Raw genomic sequence first — 22,833 nt, 5'->3', positions numbered from 1 at the left:
TCTTCCCTCAGCCCGACGCTGTTCAACATCAATATTCCCCCCCTCGCCCATGTTGCCGGCCAGCACGATCTCAACATCATCTCCTACGCCGACGACACCCAGCTAATCCTCTCCCTCACCAAGGACCCACACACCGCCAAAACCAACCTCCATGAGGGAATGAAGGCCGTCACAGATTGGATGAGGAACAGCCGACTGAAGCTGAAGTCGGACAAGACAGAGGTCCTCATCCTCGGCTCTACCCCCTCAGCTTGGGACAGCTCCTGGTGGCCGACCACACTTGGAACAGCACCGACACCCACCGACCACGCACGCAACCTGGGTTTCATCCTCGACTCCTCCCTCTCCATGTCGAAGCAGGTCACCGCTGTCACCTCCTCCTGCTACAACACCCTCTGCATGCTCCGCCGGATCTACAAGTCGATCCCCACCGAAACAAGAAGAACAGTGACCCGGAAAGCTGGAAACACGCCGAGATCAAGCAGTAGCAGGCTAGACTATGGCAACGCACTCTACGCAGGTATCCAGACCAAACACCTATGACGACTGCAACGCATTCAAAACGCCTATGCCCGGCTGGTCCTCAACATCCGTCGCCTCAGCCACATCACCCCCCACCTGCAAGACCTACACTGGCTCCCCGTCGAAAAGAAGATCACCTTCAAACTACTCACCCACGCACACAAAGCCCTCCACAACACCAGACCAGCCTACCTCAACGGCCGACTCAACTTCTACACCCGCACCCGCTAGCTCCGCTCCACCAGCCTTGCTCTCGCCACTGTCCCCCGCATCCAACGAACGACCGCCGGTGGAAGATCCTTCTCCTTCCTCGCCGGCAAGACCTGGAACACCATCCCCACCCACCTGCGGCAGACCCAGGACCTGGCTCTTCGAGCTGTAGCAGCACCTCCCCCCCCCAGCACCTTGAGACCCTCACGGGTAAGTAGTGCACTCTATAAATGCATTGATTGATTGATTGGGTGCTCTGTTTCTGGTTTCTCTGGTTGGCTATCTCCCTATTGTGGCTGTCGCCTTCTGTTTTCCTTGATCCTGGTTTGTGGTCCTTGGTTGTGTCCCTGCTTGCCTGTTTTGGCTTACTGGCCTGTTGGGCAGCTGGGGTTCTTCTTCTGTAGCCTCCTTGCTGTCATTTTGTTGTGGGCGGCCTCTATTGTTTTTTTTTGTTAGGCATTTTTTCCCCCTTCCTTGTTTGCTGGGGGAGGGGCTTCTCGTGTGTGCTGGCTGCCCTCTGAGGGTTTTCATCTTCTTCAACTTGGTCATCTCCCATTTTCTTGGTGGGTGCGTTCCTGCTTTGGTGGGGTGCTTTCCTGTCTGAGTGCTCTGCCTGTGTTTTCCTGCGGTTCCCCCTTTTTGCTTCCCTCAAGTTGCTGCCTTGGGTGTGCTTTGCTGGGTGTGCTGGTGAGTTTCGAAGGCTGGGTTTTCTGCTTTGGTATTCTCTAATATGTTAATGAATGGGACGAGGACATAAGGGACCTGGGGGTAATGATCTATTACTTACCGGTAATCTTCATTACTCCAGGTCCTGTTGTCCTCATACCTTTCATACACCCCGACTTCCCTCCCAGACAGACGGCCTTCCTGTGGGGGCTTGGTGGTTCAGGCAAAATGCTGAGTAAGTGCTGGTTATGTACTCCCAGTGGGAGGGGCGGGGTTAGGGTCCCAGTATTCCTCTGGTGTTTTTTTTGTTTTTTGTTAGGAGATAGTTATCTCCAGTATGTTAATGAATGGGACGAGGACAATGGGACACTGAGTAATGAAGATTATAGGTAAGTAATAGAGCATTACTCCATGTTCAGATCTTCAGTGTCACAGTCCAACATTGCCCTCCCAACCCTCCAGTTCTTACAGGTAGCAAGACAATGGATTATATGTGTTTTTACAAATAAGAATTTTCTGCTTGATAGTTACAAAGTAGAATGTGACCACTTTCTCTATATGCGATGAAAACAGTACAAAGTCGGCCATCTTTGTAGTTTAATGTGGTTTGCAGTGATAGGTACACCATTTATTTTGCCAGAGATTACATCACACCCAGTAAGGACCCAACTCGGAGTGATGAATATTATGGGTAAGAAAATGGGACATTTATTAGTGGTGATGATTCTGCTCTCTGAGTCACTCGAAGACATACGCTTGTTTAAACATTTGTAAATAAATTTGCATTAGGTGCCCTGACAAAGCACACAATAATGCCACTTCTGCTTTGGCTGCGCCCCCCCCCCACACACCCCACACGCTTGTGGCAACCCAACTCTCTGGCACTAATCAAAGGTTTTAATAGAAAGAATGCATTACTACCAGAATATTCAGTTGTATCCAAATCCTGTTCTTCCTTTGAATACAGTCCTGCTTCAGCTACCTGGGCCTAGATGTATCAAGCATTTTGCGATTCGTTAAGGCCGAAATTCGCAGAATTTCGGCCATAACGAATCGCAAACGGACATTTTGCACCTTTTGGGATGTATGTGAAATTAGCAAAATATGGAATCGCAAAAAAATGCGATTCCTTATTTTGCTTAAGCATTTAAGGAATCGCAATCTTGCGATTCCTTAAATGCCATGTATGAAGCTTTTTTAATTTGCAAATAGAGGTTAAGGAATCCCAAATTAACACCAACTTGAGGTTTGTGTTAATTTGCAAAATCCTTTCAAAAACCAAAATTTGGCAATTTTGAGGGTGACATGTGACACACATACATGCCCATAGGGCATGTATGTGCGCCATATGCACACACATGTAAGTTTCAGGGGTGCAGCAGGGTGTCTATGAGACACACCTGCACCCTTGCAATAATTCTCAAATTGCGATTAGCAAATTGCGAATTCGCAATTTGAGAATTATTTCGCAATCATTCCTATGGGCCTCCTGGCCCATAGGAATGAATGGGAAATTATTCCTTATTTGCGAATTCGCAACTTGCGAATTCGCAAATTAGGAATAATAAGGAATCGCAAAAAAATTGCGATTTAAAACATACATCCTTCTTAATAGCGATTCAGTAAAAATCGCTATTAAGAAATCGCAAATAGGAACGATGATACATCTAGGCCCTGGATTCTTCACGTTTCTCGCAAATTTCATCATGGTTATCCCTGTTTCTAAGCCACCTCATTGATGTCCTGTGAAAGTCAAACTAGATAACACGTAGCCTAAGATGGTAGTAGATTTTCCAGACGCTGTGCCATTTTATATATTGATAATCTGAAGTTTAATAAAAAGCATATTTTATCACTATCTATCCATAAGGGATTTAAATTCTATATAGAAATCCGTATGCAGTGATGCTGAAAAAAACCAGCGTAACACATATTTTTGCTTAATTTCCCTAATTTAAAATCTACCCTATATACCTTTTGAGCAAATCGAGATATGTTGTTCTTTATAAATATATACATGGTTTTAACTGTATATTTTTTGCAAGCTATATTTTTTTAGATTGTTTTGTCTGTACTTATTATTTTATTTCTGATCATATGCGCTCTATTTAAAATGCTAAGCCGTTTTGTTCCATCTTAAACAAAATAAAACACGTAATCTGAAGCAGTTGATAACTCGATTATTGTACCTCGGATATCTTTCAACATCTAAAAACACTTGTTTTCATATGAAGCTAATTAACTTAGCTACCAAAGTCCAAACATATTTTACCTGAATCAGCTGGGCCTAGCCATGGATTTTTTGTGCAGGTGCGCTTCTTTTCATATCCCGCATGCGCACCACTAATAATAATAATAATGACATAATAATCCAAATTTGAAAAGCGCTTAGCGCTTAGGGGTCGCTATGCGCCTTCTGGAAGATTAAGCAAGCTATTGGCCAGAGTCACGAGGCTGTGCTAATTTGCCGCCGGAGCCGGGGATCGAACCGTGATCTCCAGTTTCTAGCACCAGTCACCCGGGCCGCGGCGCCACACCTCGGGCCACATGCATCAAAGTCCGTTTTTGCGATTCCTTAATTGCGATTTTTAGGGAATCGCAAATAAGGAATTGCAAAACGGGATGCATGATTAAAATCGGCTAAAATTTGCGATTAGGTAAAAATCGCAATTTTTACCGAATCGCAAATATTATGCGAATTCCAATTTTTGATTTCGCAATTCCCATTGATTCCTATGGGCCAAAAGGCCTGTAGGTATCAATGGAAATTGCGAAATCGCAAATTAGAATTCGCAAAATGTTAATGCATTCCATGGGTGCAGGGGGGGGTCCAAAGGACCCCCTCCCTGCACCCCTGAAATGTATTTCGAAGTGCATGTTCCACACACACATGTCCTAAGGACATGTGTGTCTGTAACATGACAGTGTTTTAAAATGCTATTTTGAGCATTTTAACACATTTTCGCAAATTACCACGAGGTTCAACCTCGTAGTAATTTGCACCCCCTAATTGCGAATTCGCAATTTTAAAAGTAATCATGCATTGCTTTTAAGGAATCGCAAATTTGCGTTTCCTTAAAAGCAATCGCATTTTTGGAATTCGCTAAAAATAGCGATTTTTCCAAAAATGCTTGATGCATCCCAAAAACCTATTTAGGAATTGCAAACGGCCGAATTTAGCGATTCACACCGTTTGCACTTCCTAAATAGGTTGATGCATGTGGCCCCTCATCCCTGGCACTGTCATTGCTATCCAAAGACATTTATATAGGAGAACATAGATTTTTTTGTATTTATTTTCCCAACGCTAACAGTGTGCATTAAATGTATTCCTCCGAAACCTGACAGCAATCTTCTGTTGAAGTGATGTGCTAGAGTTGCCATGGAAGCATGCACGATTCTCAAAGTTAGTCTCATTCAAGTTGTATTTCAGAGCCCTTAATGTATTCAGTATATTTCTTACAATTCCTTCTGCACACCTGCTGCCAGAGTGTGATGCTAAAGTTCGAATGGAATAGTTGGTGTTTCATCTAGGCAGGCTCATGCTTTACAAATCCTGTGTCCGATCCTAGCTGCAGCTCTGCAGTAATAACCTGTATGGCTTCTGCCAACGTGCAATCTAAGAATAGTCTCGCCAGCCTGTCTATTTGTAAGATGTGGTCTCTTAATACCAGCATTCACAATCCACACTGAAGAACTCACTGCCACTGGTTTACATAAGCAGCTGAGTGCCCTTGGTGTGTGTGTGTAGTTTATGTTCATGATTAACTTACATATCGGAGAATTCGCTCGAATTTCATGGAGCCCTGCAAGCACACTCTCCACGGTGCGAAATGAAGAAGAGAAACACTGCCGAGTTTGGCCATCGGCAGTAAACTCCAAGTGGCACTCACTATACAAATGGGGAACTGCCGCTCAATTACCAATACATAATAATTAATTATTATCCACCATTGTTCTCTTCTCCTTTGTCCAGGCACATTTCTAGAGGTAAGCAAGGTTGAAACACGAGTAGTTTACTGCTATAAGACTCTGAATCACACCTTCTGCTTTGTTACACCTTAGTAAGCGTGACAACTCACCTGTACTGATTGCCCTTGGCCTCTTCTTGATCCCTTCTGGACTTGTCGATCGGTTTGTTTTCAACTTCCCTCTACATAAGTGTAAGAAATTGGGTTATTAGTTGAGGGGGTAAGATCCCACCTCAAATATTAATTGCAATCCTTGTCGAGCTGAACCCTTAAAGTCATTACATTAATTTGAGCTCAACCCCTTGGGAGCTGTGGCACAGGTCGGACAGGCTTAACTTAGAAGCCTCTCTTACTTTAAGAGAGGCTTAACTTAAAGTATTTATGCAATACTCAAACAGTAATGAAGTCAATTTCAATGTCAATGATCCTTTATTCGGTATTTAAAAAATACCATAAAAATACATGTTTAATCAGTTAAAAAACAATTAAAATACAATTCATAATCATCACCTGCCCACAGCAAAGTTAATTGAAAACAATTGACGGAAAATTCATTCAGCACAACCCTCTTGTGTTCCTTAGCCTTAGAGTGACCTTAATAAAATTCAAAATACAAAACAACGTTCGAGGATCCTTAGCCCTTTGCAAGATTAATAGAGAGACCTTGGCATGTCTAAACTTGGCCTGTTTTAAAATACCTATTAAAAAACTGCACCTGGGTAATGCATAAAATGGAGATAATAATACAAAATGAAGGGCATCCTGCGGAGACTGATTGTCGCAGCCGCAGGAACCCCTCTGCTCAACCGTAAAAGTAAAACCTGGCGGATCCGCCAGTAGATGATGTAAAAGGTTGAGCCTAAAACAAGTGATTAAAAATCTATCCTGCGCATTAAACATAAGAGCACGATAAGGTTCCATGCCCTCCCCTGTCTTTACCATACTATGAGCGCAGACTGTGGGATTGCCTCCTTCCACTGCTGCTCTACGTGAGGCTACCTGATCCAAGAAAATTCTATTGACTCTGGGTTTGTCTTGAGGGATAATTTCCATTGGCTTTATAAAAAGGTCCTTGCAGTCAATTCCCTCAAGAGAAAACTTCCCGTACTACAACCATGGTATACTCATTCCTTAGTCCCTATCGAGGCAATCTCTGATAATTTGTCTACTCAGGTCTGCCTCCGTATTGGTCCAAATCTTTAGCCAAGCCATAAGGGATCTGGCCTTTATCAAATCCTCAATAAATACCCTGCCCAGTTCCTCATGAATAATATGGGCGGGTGTACTTTGTGGGGTTTTAAGCACCTTTCTGAGATATTTATTCTCCTCCATCTGTAACTGGCGGGCGTTTACAAAACTCTAAACTTCAGACCCATAAACCACTTTTGAACAACATATTGAGCTATACAGGTTCATTATTTGCTCAGGTGACCACCGACCCAGCCTGCGCCCGTAATTCATTATGGCACCAGTCGAGGCCACTAACGTAGTACAACGCTCTTCAATTAATGTTTTGAGATTTAAAAGCCTATCGAATAACAGGCCAAGATAGGAAAAGGTCTGCACCTGCCCTATTTTGTGTGCACCTATTTTGTAGGAAAACTTCTTACAAGGTTTAGTTCCAGCCAGCATAACATAGGACTTGGTCACGTTAGCCGATAGATCTAGGGTATCCATAAAACTAACAAACCCATCTATCAGGCACTGAAGTCCCGTTGGGGTGCGGGCTAAGAGAACCGCATCATCTGCATACAGCAGCACTGGAACGGGTCGGGTACCTACTCTTAGGGAATCCACCTTTAGTTTACCTAGCACCTGATCTAAATTATTAATGTACAGGGAGAACAAAAAAGGGGCCAGATTACATCCCTGTCTGACCCCGCTAGTGCAGGGGAAAGGTGCTGTGGTGCCCCCTCCAGATTAAAACGCAATTTAGCGCAGGTGTTTCAGTGCAGTGCTCTCAGGATATTTATCAGACCCTTATAGACCCCCAATCTGTTCATCAGGGCCCACAGTTTCTCTCTGTTAACGTGGTCAAAAGCTGCTGCAAGGTCGTAAACCCTAAATATACCGCTTCATTACTGGCTATGGTGTATTTAGCCACCAGTAAATAAAGGTTCAGACACTGAACCCGTACTGGGCATCAGTAATATTTTATGAGTGCGTCGGCCCAGTGCATAAGGCGCGTTAGGACCACTTGGCCTAGGACTTTAGCTGTCACATCAATCAGCGATATAGGTTGATAACACTGAGGATTATCCCTGTTCCCTTTTTTAAAAATGGGAACTATTATTGCCGATGACCATGAGCGCGGGAGGCCGGTTGCAACAGCCGCATTTATCACCTTTGTAAGGATAGGGGCCCACAGCTCCACGTTGCTTAAAAAAAGATCTGGTGGGATACCATTTGGTCCTGGCACTTTGTTTCCTGTTAGGCCCTGAATACCCACTACGATTTAATCCAACGTGAATTCTATCAAGGAAACCCACTGACAACTCCTCCCACCGTCCTGACTATTTTCATCCGTATGGTTATACAGACCTTTGAAATGGTCATACCATTGTTCTGACAGGATGGTTGTATCGATTTCTGGGGTATTAGTGTCCTGGAAACACTGGTTATTTATTATTTTCCAGAACGCAGTCATATCCCTTCTATCTGCTGCGTCCCTTAAGTCTTCCCAAGCTTGTGATTGAAGTGAGGTCTTCCTGCCTTTAATCTCCTTTTTATATGCAGTCCTACACTGCACAATTTTTAACTTATCCTGTGAAACGGTTTTCAGGCTAATTTTAAAATCTTTCTGTGCCCGCGAGCAGTCCTTATCAAACCATCTGGGGATAATATTTGCCCTCCCATACGTAGTGAACTTTAATAGACCATCTATCAGATGCGCAACTACCTTGAATGCCTTTACCACGGAGGGCCCCTCCACAGAGAGGTCTAGGCACTCCCCAATCGGTTCTTCCCTCTGTCCATAAGGGATTTATAAAAGGCTTCTCCATCAACCTTAGACCATCTGATTCATCTAACCTGGTCTGTTACCTTCTCGATGCTGCCTGCCACCACCCCTCTCCTTTCTCTTCTGAGGGCAGATCTATTATTTCTAGAACTTGGGGGTTGTGGTCACTGAATACACTCCATTCAATCTTGACCACTCTTATCCAGTCCTTAAATAGTCTAGACACCACAACATAATCTATGACAGAGCTGCACCCTTTGCCCTTAAAGGTTGGGTTAACAGTTCCTTCCCTTCTGATGACAGCCAAGGTAAACAGTCATAATATCTATTCCAAAATATAGAATGGACATAATATCGAAGTAAAAATATAGAATGGACAAAATATCGAATGGACACAATATAGTGGTTAAAAATATCGAATTTAAGGTAAGTAATATCGATTTTCAAAATATAGAAGTCAAAATATCGAAATATACAATATAGGCATTAAATATATCGATTTTTTAATAATATCAATTTTATTAAAGTGTTTTGTATGTTAGTATATGTGTGAAAAGTGTATATTAATTTTTGTAATGTATGTTTAATGTATTTTAAGTAATGAATTTTATGTTATTTAATTTTTGCGTAATTTAATTCTGTAGCGGGTTGTGGGTTTATAGGGGAATAGGGTGGGAAGTAATTTAATTGTAATTAATTAAATATTTTTATTTATTTATTGGTATTTATTTTTAATGTATTGTTATTTTGTAATTGGTAATTAATTTGTATTAATTGCCAATTAATTTGTATTAATTGATTAATTGTTAATTATGTTAATTTTCTAAATTTATTTTCTGTAGCGGGTTGTGGTTTTATAGGGGAATAGGGTGGGAAGTAATTTAATTGTAATAAAGTAAAAAAAAAATTCATTTATTCGTATTGATTTTAAATTTATTGTTAATTAATTTTTAATTGGTAATTAATTTCTATTAATTGGCAAGTAATTTTTATTAATTGGTAATTATTTTGTATTAATTAAATATTTGATAATTATGATAATTGTATTAATGTATTTTCTGTAGTGGGATGTGGGTTTATAGGGGAATAGGGTGGGAAGTAATGTAATTGTAAATAATTACATATTAAAAATACTTTTTTTGTATTGATAATTAATTTACTGTTAATTTTTAATTGGTATTAATTTTTATTATTAATTAGTTTTTGTTATTTAAAATAATTCGTTGTTGAATAATTATGAATAGGTTATTAATTTTTAATAACTAATATGTAGTTGTATTTCTAATTAATTATTACATAATATTAAATTGGTTATTAATTTCAATTAATGTTTTATTGGTATTGATATTTAATTTATCTTTAATAATATATTAAATCATTACTTTCCCTACTGTTAAACTCACTGGAGTGGGAATAGTAATTTTCACCCTCCCGCTATCCAACGCTTTCCCTACTGTTGCACTCTCTGGAGTGGGAATAGTAATTTATACCCTTCCAATATCCAACGCTTTCCCTACTGTTGCACTCTCTGGAGTGGGAATAGTATTTTTCACCCCTACGCTATCCAACGCTTTCCCTACTGTTGCACTCTCTGGAGTGGGAATAGTAATTTTTACCCCTACGCTATCCAAAGCTTTCCCTACTGTTGCACTATCTGGAGTGGGAATAGTAATTTTCACACTCCTGCTATCCAACGCTTTCCGTACTGTTGCACTCTCTGGAGTGGGAATAGTATTTTTTACCCCTACGCTATCCAACGCTTTCCCTACTGTTGCACTCTCTGGAGTGGGAATAGTAATTTTTACCCCTACGCTATCCAATGCTTTCCCTACTGTTGTACTCTCTGGAGTGGAAATAGTAATTTATACCCTTCCAATATCCAACGCTTTCCCTACTGTTGCACTCTCTGGAGTGGGAATAGTAATTCTTACCCCTACGCTATCCAACGCTTTCCCTACTGTTGCACGCTCTGGAGTTGGAATAGTAATTTTTACCCTCCCGCTATCCAACGCTTTCCCTACTGTTGCACTCTCTGGAGTGGGAATAGTAATTTTTACCCTTATGCTATCCAACGCTTTCCCTACTGTTGCACTCTCTGGAGTGGGAAGAGTAATTTTTACCCCTATGCTATCCAACGCCTTCCCTACTGTTGCACTCTCTGGAGTGGGAATAGTATTTTTTACCCTCCCGCTATCCAACGCTTTCCCTACTGTTGCACTCTCTGGAGTGGGAATAGTAATTTTTACCCTTACGCTATCCAACGCTTTCCCTACTGTTGCACTCACTGGAGTGGGAATAGTATTTTTTACCCCTACGCTATCCAACGCTTTCCCTACTGTTGCACTCACTGGAGTGGTAATATTAAATGTTACCCTCCTGCTATCCTACGGTAAAATATTGTACATTTTTTATTAATAACTTAAATTAATTATATCTTAATTTTAAGGTTATTTGAGTATTTTTAAGTATGTTTTAGTTAATTATATTTATTATTTCATTAATTTTAAATTACTTTTAAGACATTTAAAAAAATTCGATATTTTGACTGACTATATTTTTTACAGACTATATTTTGGATTCAATATTTTTGTACTTACCTGTTTGTAGATAGGAATTCGATATTTTGGCATTCTATATTTTGGTGACTATATTTTGGTAAGTCTATATTTTGTCATTCTATATTATGTCAGGGATCCGACAGCCAAATACATGGTATGTTCAAGGGCGTGGCTTTTCAGGAACCTACCTAATTCAATCCCCTCAGGTGTATGCTCAAAATGCGGGCCTTCCCTCACCGGGCAACAAGACCATTCTTCATTGATAGGTAATAGGCTAGGGCACAAGTGGCAATTAAAATCACTAGCTATTACCACAAATGGGGCCACCACCCCTTCCTCTGAGCTATCTCTGCACTTATCTATTATCTAATTCACCTATTATGGATCCATTCCCCTTAGCTGCTATGGAATTATACAAATCAATCAATATCACATTCAACCCATTTATATGGAGCCCAAGAGCCTGCATATTGTTTGTGATCCAGTTTAAATTGGTCCACACTCCATCCGCCTGCAGATCCATAAATATAAATAGTCCTCCCATGGCTGTCCCTGACACTGAATTCTGAGCGGGCACAGAAAAACACTTGTACCCCGCTAAGTGGAAGAGACTGCAATCTACCACCCAGGTTTCCTGCAAACAGATTACCTGGAACCCGGTGATATACTGCCTCCATTCCTGGTTATCAAATTTAGCTGACAAACCAGCAATATTCCACAATACTAATTTAATCCCCCCCTGAATTTCTATCTTTGTAGGATGAGGTGTGACATGGAATTTATCAATTATTCTTTCGCCATTTAAACCATCATTAAACCTAGAGGGGTTGTGTTGGCTCGTTGACTGCTGTGGAGGCAGAAAAGTCTGATCCGACCCCAGTGCATCCTCTCTCCCTATTAGCCTGGCCAAGAGCCCGGAAGAGTATCCTAAAACTGAAGAAGCAACAGTGAATAAGAGGGACTCCTAGCAGGGTACTCCATTGTTGGGCCGACCTCCTCTAGTGTTGGTGAGTTTGAGGTGTCACTCTGATGCCTCGACTGGAAGCCCCGTCTTAGGTTATTCTCATAGCTAGTGGACGGATTCAATGCGGGGTGAGGAGGTAGGGATGCAACCTGGGGGGTATTAGGAAAACATCCCTCTTCCTGTAAGAGGATCTTAGAAAGAGCTCTATTGCTCGTCAGTGAATCAAGCTCCTCTAATAATATCAAGGGGTCAAATCTATTCCTCAGACTCAATGCTCCCTGGTTTCCAGGATAAACACTTGGCGTTGGGTGGCAGGGACCCATCCCGTCATTGAGGCTATCAATTCTTCCTTGGTGTACAGCACCTTGGCTGTGACTTAGAGTTCCCATCAGATAGAAGTAACCCATAGGCAAAGGTCTTATAGGGCTTGATTGGTTTACAGGCCCCCATCTTAGTATGTGGTCGACAACTCTGTGGTCCCTAAAATTTACTACCACACAATCACCAGTGATGTCCTTGTGCCTGTTCCCCAACCAGCAAAAACCACAATTGATGGACAGAATGCGGAACAATGTCATACATTCACCCCAGTACAGAGATCTGGGCCTTAATCCATCGTTTTTTTGCACTCCACACCACCCCAGTTCAGACATGGCCATGTGCAAATCAGTCTGACCCTGTGCCTCATGGAAACAGTCCAGCCCGAACTGCCAAGCCATGCCTTCCTTGGACCTGAAACAAGCTGCCGAGGACCGGTTTCTGGCATTCCAGCCGTCTTCAGCCCGGCTTGCTTGAATCCAGTGGTGTGGAGTGCATGGGACTCACGTCTGAGCATACCCATCCCACTTGGGGTGACAAATGCAAAAACCAAAATTGATGGACAGAATGCAGAACAATGTCATACATTCACCCCAGTACAGAGATCATGGCCTTAATCCATCGTTTTTTTGCACTCCACACCACCCCAGCTCAGACATGGCCATATGCAAATCAGTCTGACCCTGTGCCTCATGGGAACAGTCCAACTCCCAATTCCCACCCCCCCAAAAGTCCTTAAAAAAGGGGCAAGGGACAGTATCTCCTTCTCTAATGCCGCCAGCGGCGTACTTTTTGGGCCAGGTGGTCATGCTCCTTGCGGAGGTTCTTGAGCAGGATTCTCAGTTTCTTCTGCTCCTGCTCAAGGTAGGACACCCTGAGGGTTAGGCGGTGCATGCGTGCCTTGCACCTGCTGTGGGGGGGCAGCTGATTATTTGGCTGCTTGGCGGTGGCTGGTGGCTGCGGTACCACGGCTCTGTACCGCTGGAGGCCTGCGCTGACTGGCTGACCCAGGGAGCGCGGAGGAGGATAAAGGTGTCCCTGTGGATGTTGTGGTCGACTGCGTGTCCTCCTCCTCCTGGGCTACCAGCCGCCGATATTCGGCGACAGTCGCCTCCAGTTTCCGTTGCCGGGCCCGTCTAGCCAGCTCCTTCCGTGACAGTTTGGAAGGAGCATCTATATGAAGAAAGAAAAACATAGTCTGTAAACAATGCTCTTTAAGATTAACACAAAATAATTCAGCAGAAAGTTGTGTCACAGTAGAACTAGCAACTTGCAAGCACAGTACATAACATTTGTGGCCTGTATCTATCTAACCTCCCACTTCTTCAGCCTTGCTCTAACATTAGTGAGAGTTTCAGGAATCAATTCTATGAGCACTATGGACTCACTACATTAGAGTCAACTATGACAGTACACCAGTCTTCTTCTTCTTCTTCTCTCTTGTTTAGCGAAATTGGTAAGTAAACTTCTGGAAGCCGGCATAATGCCAGCGCTGTCAACTTGCACCCGAGAAAAACAGATGCACACCATGATGACACAGGCGTGCGTTACTGTACCAGACCAGTTCATGCAGGTGGTGAAGCTCTTAATTTTCTATTACGGGTGGCACTGAGAATACTCTCTTACAAGGTCTACTGCTTAATTAATTTAAATTTCATCCTACAGTGCAAATGACTACTAGAAAAGGAAAATGAAGAAGATAAATAATATGATTATCTATCCCTTCACAGGATATGTATTTGATTACATATGGGATGACTTTAGGTGCTTTGTTTTTTATTGAGTGAACACTGATAGGCCACACATAAATGACAGAGATGTACTAAAATTATTAACAGAGGTAGTGAGTGGCCCCCGTAATCGCCGGATATATGCTGTGCTTGCAATACAAAGTACTGCTACTATTAATGTTAGTGTTCGGAAAAATTACAACTTCTTTTCCTTGCCTTTCCTACACTGGAACGGACATGCGGGTGCGGTGTTACGTGCTCTTCAAAGTAACACTTAGTTCATCCAGTGACCGTCTACTCTCTCTACATACACATATGCTATCTATGAGTCAGATAGTACCATGATCCAGGCATCTATCCATTCAAAGTAAATGTCAATCATTCTTCTTAATGTCTTGATCCAGCGCTCCTACTAAAATTCTGTATAAATGATGTCACCATCTACCACCAGACTTACCAATCAATACCAGGCCCATAGAAACAACAGAGCAGCTGAATCATGAGGCGAATGAATCTGATATGTTGTTATTAAACATTTTACAATAAACAAAACCAGCTTGTCATTTTTAAAAGTTTATTTTAGAATTCTCAAAATTGCATAAACTTTATTAGCTCCTTATTAATATCAGACAATTAGTTTTATTTATTCAGTTTAATGTATTAGTCTTTGGCTCAAAATCTGGCAGTTCAACATTGTATGAAATAATGAATTAAAGAAAACATAACCCTAAACCCTAAGTTAGCTTTCTGACCTGAAAAGGAAAATAAATGAATAAACAGTTGAATGCTTACAAGTCCATGGGAAATCGGACAGCACTTCGCCCTCAGGAAACAGTCAGCCCCGTTCCCTTCAAGAGGCCCAATTTTTATACCCTATTTGCTCGCTAATCTATCTAAATGTAATTATTTAAACAAACTTCAGCACCCTGATTGGTTGGTGACTGTCAGACCACCAAAATCACTCCTTCCAGGGAGAAAACGTCATTGCATTATTGTTCATTCACATGGAGTGACAACGACTTCCGAGCGTATTGCAACATTTTTAAAAGTTGCCTTTCTGACTTCCACCAAAGCTCGGCAAAATCATGCCTGTCACTTCCTCTGCCTTGTAAAAAGAACATCCAGAGCAGTTCGTGAATAAGTTCCATTGTCAGAGCCACAGTCTTTTCAAAGGTGAAGCACAAAAACATAATTCCATGGAAAGTTTCCAAGATGACTGCATAATGCTCCAACTCTGCTCACGTACAGGCCGACCAACTTTTCTTCAGAACCAGAACCAAAGCTAGGCCTCAAACCACACTCGGGCTAGTATTTAAACAAACACAAAAAGAGTGATTAATTCAGGTAAAACAAACCCTTCTGTTACCCACCCGACCATTGCTAATAATTAACCCATTTAATAAATGACATCTAGCAGAAGCAAACAAATAAAGCAGCACATAAAATATCTACCATTCTTCATATAGTTCAGCTTTATGTTTCTGAAAAAGTAAAAAGATGATTAAATGATACACAGACAGACAATCACAACATAGTACAAACATGTAAGCACATATAATAAAGCTCATGCCATGAATGATCAGCCGCATATTAATAGTGACAAAGACAAAAGGACAAACATGACAAACAAAACAATATTAATCATGAGCTACAAAACAGACTCGCAAATGCAACAAGAGCACATGTTATTAGTTCCCGCGTGTTCATGTGTGGTGCAAACTTAATCTAGGTTGAGTTAATAAAACAAAACATGCAACAGCTCATTAATTAATTAGTTCATGTTATAGGGAAATGAATTCACGAGTCAGAATAAAATAATTTCTGAAGCTCACTTCATCAACTCCCTCATCTGGTGATTATAAAATCACCAAACAACACCCAAAAAATTCAGGAAATTTTCACCCACATTTGGAGACTACACAAATTGGATTCTCTCGATATTAGTCTCCCTAAACCCCTGTTTCGGCAGTCTGGTCATCTCTTCCAAACTGAACCCTTCGCATTACCTCTAACTCATATTCCTTCTCTTGTTCCTTTCTGAGTTTATAGATCCTTCTTTTTTCTTTCTGATGCTTTCTTCTCTTGTGAATCAAACAACTAATTTTTAGCAGCATTATCACTATGATGATGACAATTACTGGATAAAGCACTTTGCCAATGATTGAGCTACCAACTTCCGAAAACCATTCTTTGATAGCCTCCATTCTTTTTCCAATTCTCTCAGTGAAACCTTCTTCTTCCATGGGTTCTATTTCCTCATGAAATTGCGTAATGTTTTTAACAAGCAACTCTATATCCCGACTTTTGTCAGGTATATAAGTACGATTCAGAAAAGGGGGTGGTGATGAACAGAGTGTCTGAATTAAGCAGACCACTCTTACCCAGTCCAAAAATCAGGGCTTGATCCATCACCATTATTTATCTCACTGCACCATCCCAGCTCAGAACCTGGCTATATGCAAATCAGTCTGTCCCTGGCCCAGTGCATCATGGGAACAGGGCAGACTAAACTACCAAGCCAATTCTTCACCAGAAAGGAGACAAGCTACCGGGGACCGGTTTCTGGCATTTCAGCCGTCTTCGGCCCGGCTTGCTTGAATCCTGATGGTGCAGTGAGAAAGGGACTCATGTCTGAGTATACCCTGCCACACCTATAGTGGCCAAAAACGATTCAGAAAAGGGGGTGGTGATGAACACAGTGTCTGAATTAAGCAGACTGTATTGCCAGAAACCGGTCCCCGGAAGCTTGTTTCCTTCCCAGTGAAAGAATTGGCTTTGTAGTTTGGTTTGCCCTGTTCCCATCATGCACTGGGACAGGAACAGACTAATTTGCATATAGCCAGGTTCTGAGCTGGGATGGTGCAGTGAGCTAAAAAACGGTGTTGGATCTAGCCCTGATCTCTTGACTGGGTGAGAGTATTCTGCCTAATTCAGAAACTTTGTCCATCACCACCCCTTGTTGTTCAATTATTTTGTCCACCATAAGCGTGGAAGGGTATACTCAGATGTGAGTCCCTTGCTCATTGCACCATCAGGATTCAAGCAAGCCGGGCCGAAGACGGCTGTAATGCCAGAAACCGGTCCCCGGAAGCTTGTTTCCTTCCCAGTGAAAAAATTGGCTTTGTAGTTTGGTTTGCCCTGTTCCCATCATGCACTGGGACAGGAACAGACTAATTTGCATATAGCCAGGTTCTGAGCTGGGATGGTGCAGTGAGCTAAAAAACGGTGTTGGATCTAGCCCTGATCTCTTGACTGGGTGAGAGTATTCTGCTTAATTCAGAAACTCTGTCCATCACCACCCCTTGTTGTTTAATTATTTTGTCCACCATAAGCGTGGAAGGGTATACTCAGATGTGAGTCCCTTGCTCATTGCACGATCAGGATTCAAGCAAGCCGGGCCGAAGACGGCTGTAATGCCAGAAACCGGTCCCCGGAAGCTTGTTTCCTTCCCAGTGAAAGAATTGGCTTTGTAGTTTGGTTTGCCCTGTTCCCATCATGCACTGGGACAGGAACAGACTAATTTGCATATAGCCAGGTTCTGAGCTGGGATGGTGGAGTGAGCTAAAAAACGGTGTTGGATCTAGCCCTGATCTCTTGACTGGGTGAGAGTATTCTGCTTAATTCAGAAACTCTGTCCATCACCACCCCTTGTTGTTTAATTATTTTGTCCACCATAAGCGTGGAAGGGTATACTCAGATGTGAGTCCCTTGCTCATTGCACCATCAGGATTCAAGCAAGCCGGGCCGAAGACGGCTGTAATGCCAGAAACCGGTCCCCGGAAGCTTGTTTCCTTCCCAGTGAAAGAATTGGCTTTGTAGTTTGGTTTGCCCTGTTCCCATCATGCACTGGGACAGGAACAGACTAATTTGCATATAGCCAGGTTCTGAGCTGGGGTGGTGCAGTGAGCTAAAAAACGGTGTTGGATCTAGCCCTGATCTCTTGACTGGGTGAGAGTATTCTGCTTAATTCAGAAACTCTGTCCATCACCACCCCTTGTTGTTTAATTAGGTATATAAGTACAGCAATGCTGGAAATGTAAGACCCCACAAACTCCCCCCTCTTTTGCAAGCAGAATGTCTAGAGCAAGACGATTCTGCATAACCATGCTTCTAGTAGCAACAAGTTCTGTGCTAACCAATTGAAAACCACTTGCAGTATCTGTTGACAATCTATCTACAATTGTAGAAACTTTTCTGATTTTGATTGAATTCATTGTAATTCCCACCATAGGAATAACAGCACCAAAGACGTCTTCCAGAATTTCTGAAAAACTTTCTCTTTTGTACCTATTCAGATTCAGATGTTCACCAAATTCAAAAGTACCCTTTTCATTTCTGTCAACATGAACATTTTTTGGAAAGACCAGGCCAAGATAACATGTCCCGTACCAGTGGTCTGGGAGACTAAAATATGCTTTATTACCACAGATAAAATAAATCCCAGGAAAAATTGGATCCTTACCACCTTTAAAACCCCATCCCCCTACAATACGATAAGTATCTTCACATTGACTAGCACCCACAAAAAAGTTATCATATAACGTATTATCTCGCCTAATACAAAATTTACCACTACCTGGTACATCAATGTGAATTGCAGCATTAGTATTAACACCATTTAATTTGGCGTCCTCCATCTGCCAGTATTTAGATTTAGCATGTTTAAGCATTTCATTTCTCTTGTAAACAGCCCTTCTCTCCTCAACCATGTTCAGGAAAGTCTTTTCTTCAGCTCTCATTTTACATGTTAAATTATTTCTATAAGCATATTCATAGTTGAGTTCATTAGTAACTAAAAAGAATTCCCTCATCTGCTTCGCAGGCCTAACTTTGTTTAAGCTATTTACAACTTTGAGATTTGCAAAAACCTCATCAAAGTCTGAGTAATAATACTCCAGACGACCAGTTTCATAAAACAGGCTAGCAATCACACTGCAGGTAATGCCATAAGTGAGAGGTAACATATTATAAGTCACCCCCTCTGAAACAGAAGCAGGCAATTTTACACAGACATAACAATCCTTAACATTCATTACTTTAACATATTCAGATAAAAGCCTTGAAAATGGATTGCTTGAGAAATCTCCAATAGACCTATCTTGATGAGTCTCTGGATCATGCTCAATAACTCTGCTAGACTTGCCAGCATGTTTCTCATGTTTAGGCTGAACCTTATTGGTTATATTAGTCTTAGATTTTTGCTTATTAACATCAAAAGGATAGACCACAGCTAAAATTAACCAAAGTAGAATTAATAATATCACACAAATTGAAGTCATTTTACAGCATCTCTTAAGAATCGAACACCTAGAAGTATCTGATCCAGGCATTCTAAAAATTAACAAACATTTTTAAAAAATGTGAGTAAACTACAAACTATATCCCCCCTCTTAAATTTTTTTTTTTTTTAGAACAAAACCCTAAACAGCTTTTCTTCGACCTTATGTCACAAAATATGTGCTCTCCAACTAAACAGCTTTTCTTTGACCTAAAGTCACCTAACAAATTTTCTTCAGCCTTATGCCAGGAAACAAGTCAATCCAAAGTAACCTAACAAACTTTCTTCAGCCTTATGCCAAGAAACAACCCAAACCCTTATCTAAATTCTTAACAATTTCAATCCTTGTCACTGAGTTCTAAATCTTCCTGACTGCTGCTTTCCACCTCAACAATTGGTGGAATGATAATATAGGTCCACTCTGGGGACCTATATTTCTGATTTGGCTTTATTACTCTTTTTGTCTTTCGAGTAATTACCTCAATTTTCTTGTTTTCGTTTTTCTTTTCAAGTTCACCTCCCTGACTAGATACCTCGTTGATTTGATCTTTTGACTTCTTCACCAATTTGAATTTCAAATTATCGTCAGGCCAAAAGTCTCCTTTTCTCAAGACCTTTTTCTTTGGCACACATTCATTACATTCAGCTTTCCAAGCTCTTTTCCTGAATTTTCTTATTTCAGATTCTTCATCACTTTCATCAGTATCTGTATCTGAGACTTCAAATCTGTACCTAGGAACTTCTTTACTCGGCAACTTCACTCCATTGGGAACAATATCCTTACTGGTACTTGGTAATTCTTCTTCTTCTTCAGGAATCACCTTCAGCTTCCCAGTCTCAGGCTTTTTGCTCTTGATCACAGAGTTACTTTTTCGCCTTTCAATACTCTGGCTCAGATTTTCGTCTTGCTCAGAATCTTCTGCTTCTTCTGAATCTTCTTTTAGAGACTCTTTTTCAAGCAGATCATTATCATCAACACCCCGATCTCCAGTTTCGATATTCAGATCTTCTTCATTCAAGTTCTGACTCTCATCTAGATTTTCTTGATGTTGATTTTCTTGTTGATCGTCAGATTCAGGATCTTCTGGGTCTCCTTCTGAATCTGAATCAGCTGTTGTGTCGCTGTCTTCATCAGGATTTTCAGGAGGTGGCACATGAATTGTATGGCTTGCATGAATCCACCTTTTTAGTCCCTTGCATTTTACTGCGTTTGTTGTAACTAAAATTATCTGTCTTGCTTTCTGCCACCTTGGGACTAAACAGTTTCTTCTTCGATGAACTTTGGTCCTTACCCAGTCTCCGGGTAACAAATCATGAGCTTGGACTTTCTCCTTTGAGATTACATCTGTTCCCACCTGATGAAACACAGAATTGACTACATCAGAGAGGTTCTGGTAATCATGAGGCGAATGAATCTGATATGTTGTTAGTAAACATTTTACAATAAACAAGACCAGCTTGTCAGTTTTAAAAGTTTATTTTAGAATTCTCAAAATTGCATAAACTTTATTAGCTCTTTATTAATACCAAACAATTATTTTTATTTATTCAGTTTAATGTATTAATCTTTGGCTCAAAATCTGGCAGTTCAACATTGTATGAAATAATGAATTAAAGAAAACATAACCCTAAACCCTAAGTTAGCTTTCTGACCTGAAAAGGAAAATAAATGAATAAACAGTTGAATGCTTACAAGTCCATGGGAAATCGGACAGCACTTCGCCCTCAGGAAACAGTCAGCCCCGTTTCCTTCAAGAGGCCCAATTTTTATACCCTATTTGCTCGCTAATCTATCTAAATGTAATTATTTTAACAAACTTCAGCACCCTGATTGGTTGATGACTGTCAGACCACCAAAATCACTCCTTCCAGGGAGAAAACGTCATTGCATTATTGTTCATTCACATGGAGTGACAACGACTTCCGAGCGTATTGCAACATTTTTAAAAGTTGCCTTTCTGACTTCCACCAAAGCTCGGCAAAATCATGCCTGTCACTTCCTCTGCCTTGTAAAAATAACATCCAGAGCAGTTTGTGAATACGTTCCATTGTCAGAGCCACAGTCTTTTCAAAGGTGAAGCACAAAAACATAATTCCATGGAAAGTTTCCAAGATGACTGCATAATGCTCCAACTCTGCTCACGTACAGGCCGACCAACTTTTCTTCAGAACCAGAACCAAAGCTAGGCCTCAAACCACACTCGGGCTAGTATTTAAACAAACACAAAAAGAGTGATTAATTCAGGTAAAACAAACCCTTCTGTTACCCACCCGACCATTGCTAATAATTAACCCATTTAATAAATGACATCTAGCAGAAGCAAACAAATAAAGCAGCACATAAAATATCTACCATTCTTCATATAGTTCAGCTTTATGTTTCTGAAAAAGTAAAAAGATGATTAAATGATACACAGACAGACAATCACAACATAGTACAAACATGTAAGCACATATAATAAAGCTCATGCCATGAATGATCAGCCGCATATTAATAGTGACAAAGACAAAAGGACAAACATGACAAACAAAACAATATTAATCATGAGTTACAAAACAGACTCGCAAATGCAACAAGAGCACATGTTATTAGTTCCCGCGTGTTCATGTGTGGTGCAAACTTAATCTAGGTTGAGTTAATAAAACAAAACATGCAACAGCTCATTAATTAATTAGTTCATGTTATAGGGAAATGAATCCACGAGTCAGAATAAAATAATTTCTGAAGCTCCCTTCATCAGTCTCAAGTGGACAAACCTTACTTTTTCTCACGGGAAAACAGCATTTTCATTTTATTTTGGAAACCGCAAGCCATGCATCCGTGCTTGACTTGCATTTGAATTTCAACCAAAGGATATATTGCGCACACATACAGTTTCTGTTTCCCCCACTCAGGCAGTCCTCTTTCCTTTCTCCTTCCACCCATCCTTCCTTCATCCTTCAACCGGCCATGCATCATATTCCCAGCCACCTCGGGCAGCATTCAAAAACACGTATCATTCTTTGCCAGTCATCATTACTTTTAACTTGCTCGCCCTTCCACACTTACTTACACCCTTCTTTCCCTTTTCGTTCATCCCATCCATTAAGTTCATCTCTGATCTGACTTGGATTCTCGAAAAAGCTTTCACAGCTGAGTTGAAGTCAATTTAGAGGAGGCTACTACCTGGTTAATAAAAACTTAGTTCTAAATTTGTAAGTCTTCTTAACAGTATAGTATACTTGTACTGTACAACATATACACCCGTGCAGAGAGCACACTCTGCAGTCTGCTATCTTAGTAAATAAGGAATGTAATAGCTTACCACTGTCAGCCACTACCGTGGCATCCCCCACAGCAGCTTCCGCTGGCTGTTGCCCTGCCTCCGCCCCAGGAGTGCCCACCTCCACGCTGGCCCCGGCACCGGTGGATGGTTGTGCCGATGTTCCGCCTAGAAAACACATTTCAGATTCTTAGATGCCATATACACCACTCCCTAGTATTTTGTCTAGGAATGAAAAAATGTCAGTATGACTACACAAACAAATGCAATAAATTTGACTGTCTAGTCAAAAATAAAAATTGCACTTTTTTTCAGGGAAGGGTGTTGCTTGTCTTGCTACACTTTTTGACACAACTGATGAATGCTTGCTTTTTAACATGCACCGTTTTTCTCA

Source organism: Lissotriton vulgaris, chromosome 4_1 (genome assembly GCF_964263255.1).
Source record: "Lissotriton vulgaris chromosome 4_1, aLisVul1.2, whole genome shotgun sequence".
In the NCBI taxonomy this organism is placed as follows: domain Eukaryota; kingdom Metazoa; phylum Chordata; class Amphibia; order Caudata; family Salamandridae; genus Lissotriton; species Lissotriton vulgaris.
The sequence above is the reverse complement of the archived record's forward strand: the minus strand, read 5'-3'. Positions refer to the sequence as shown.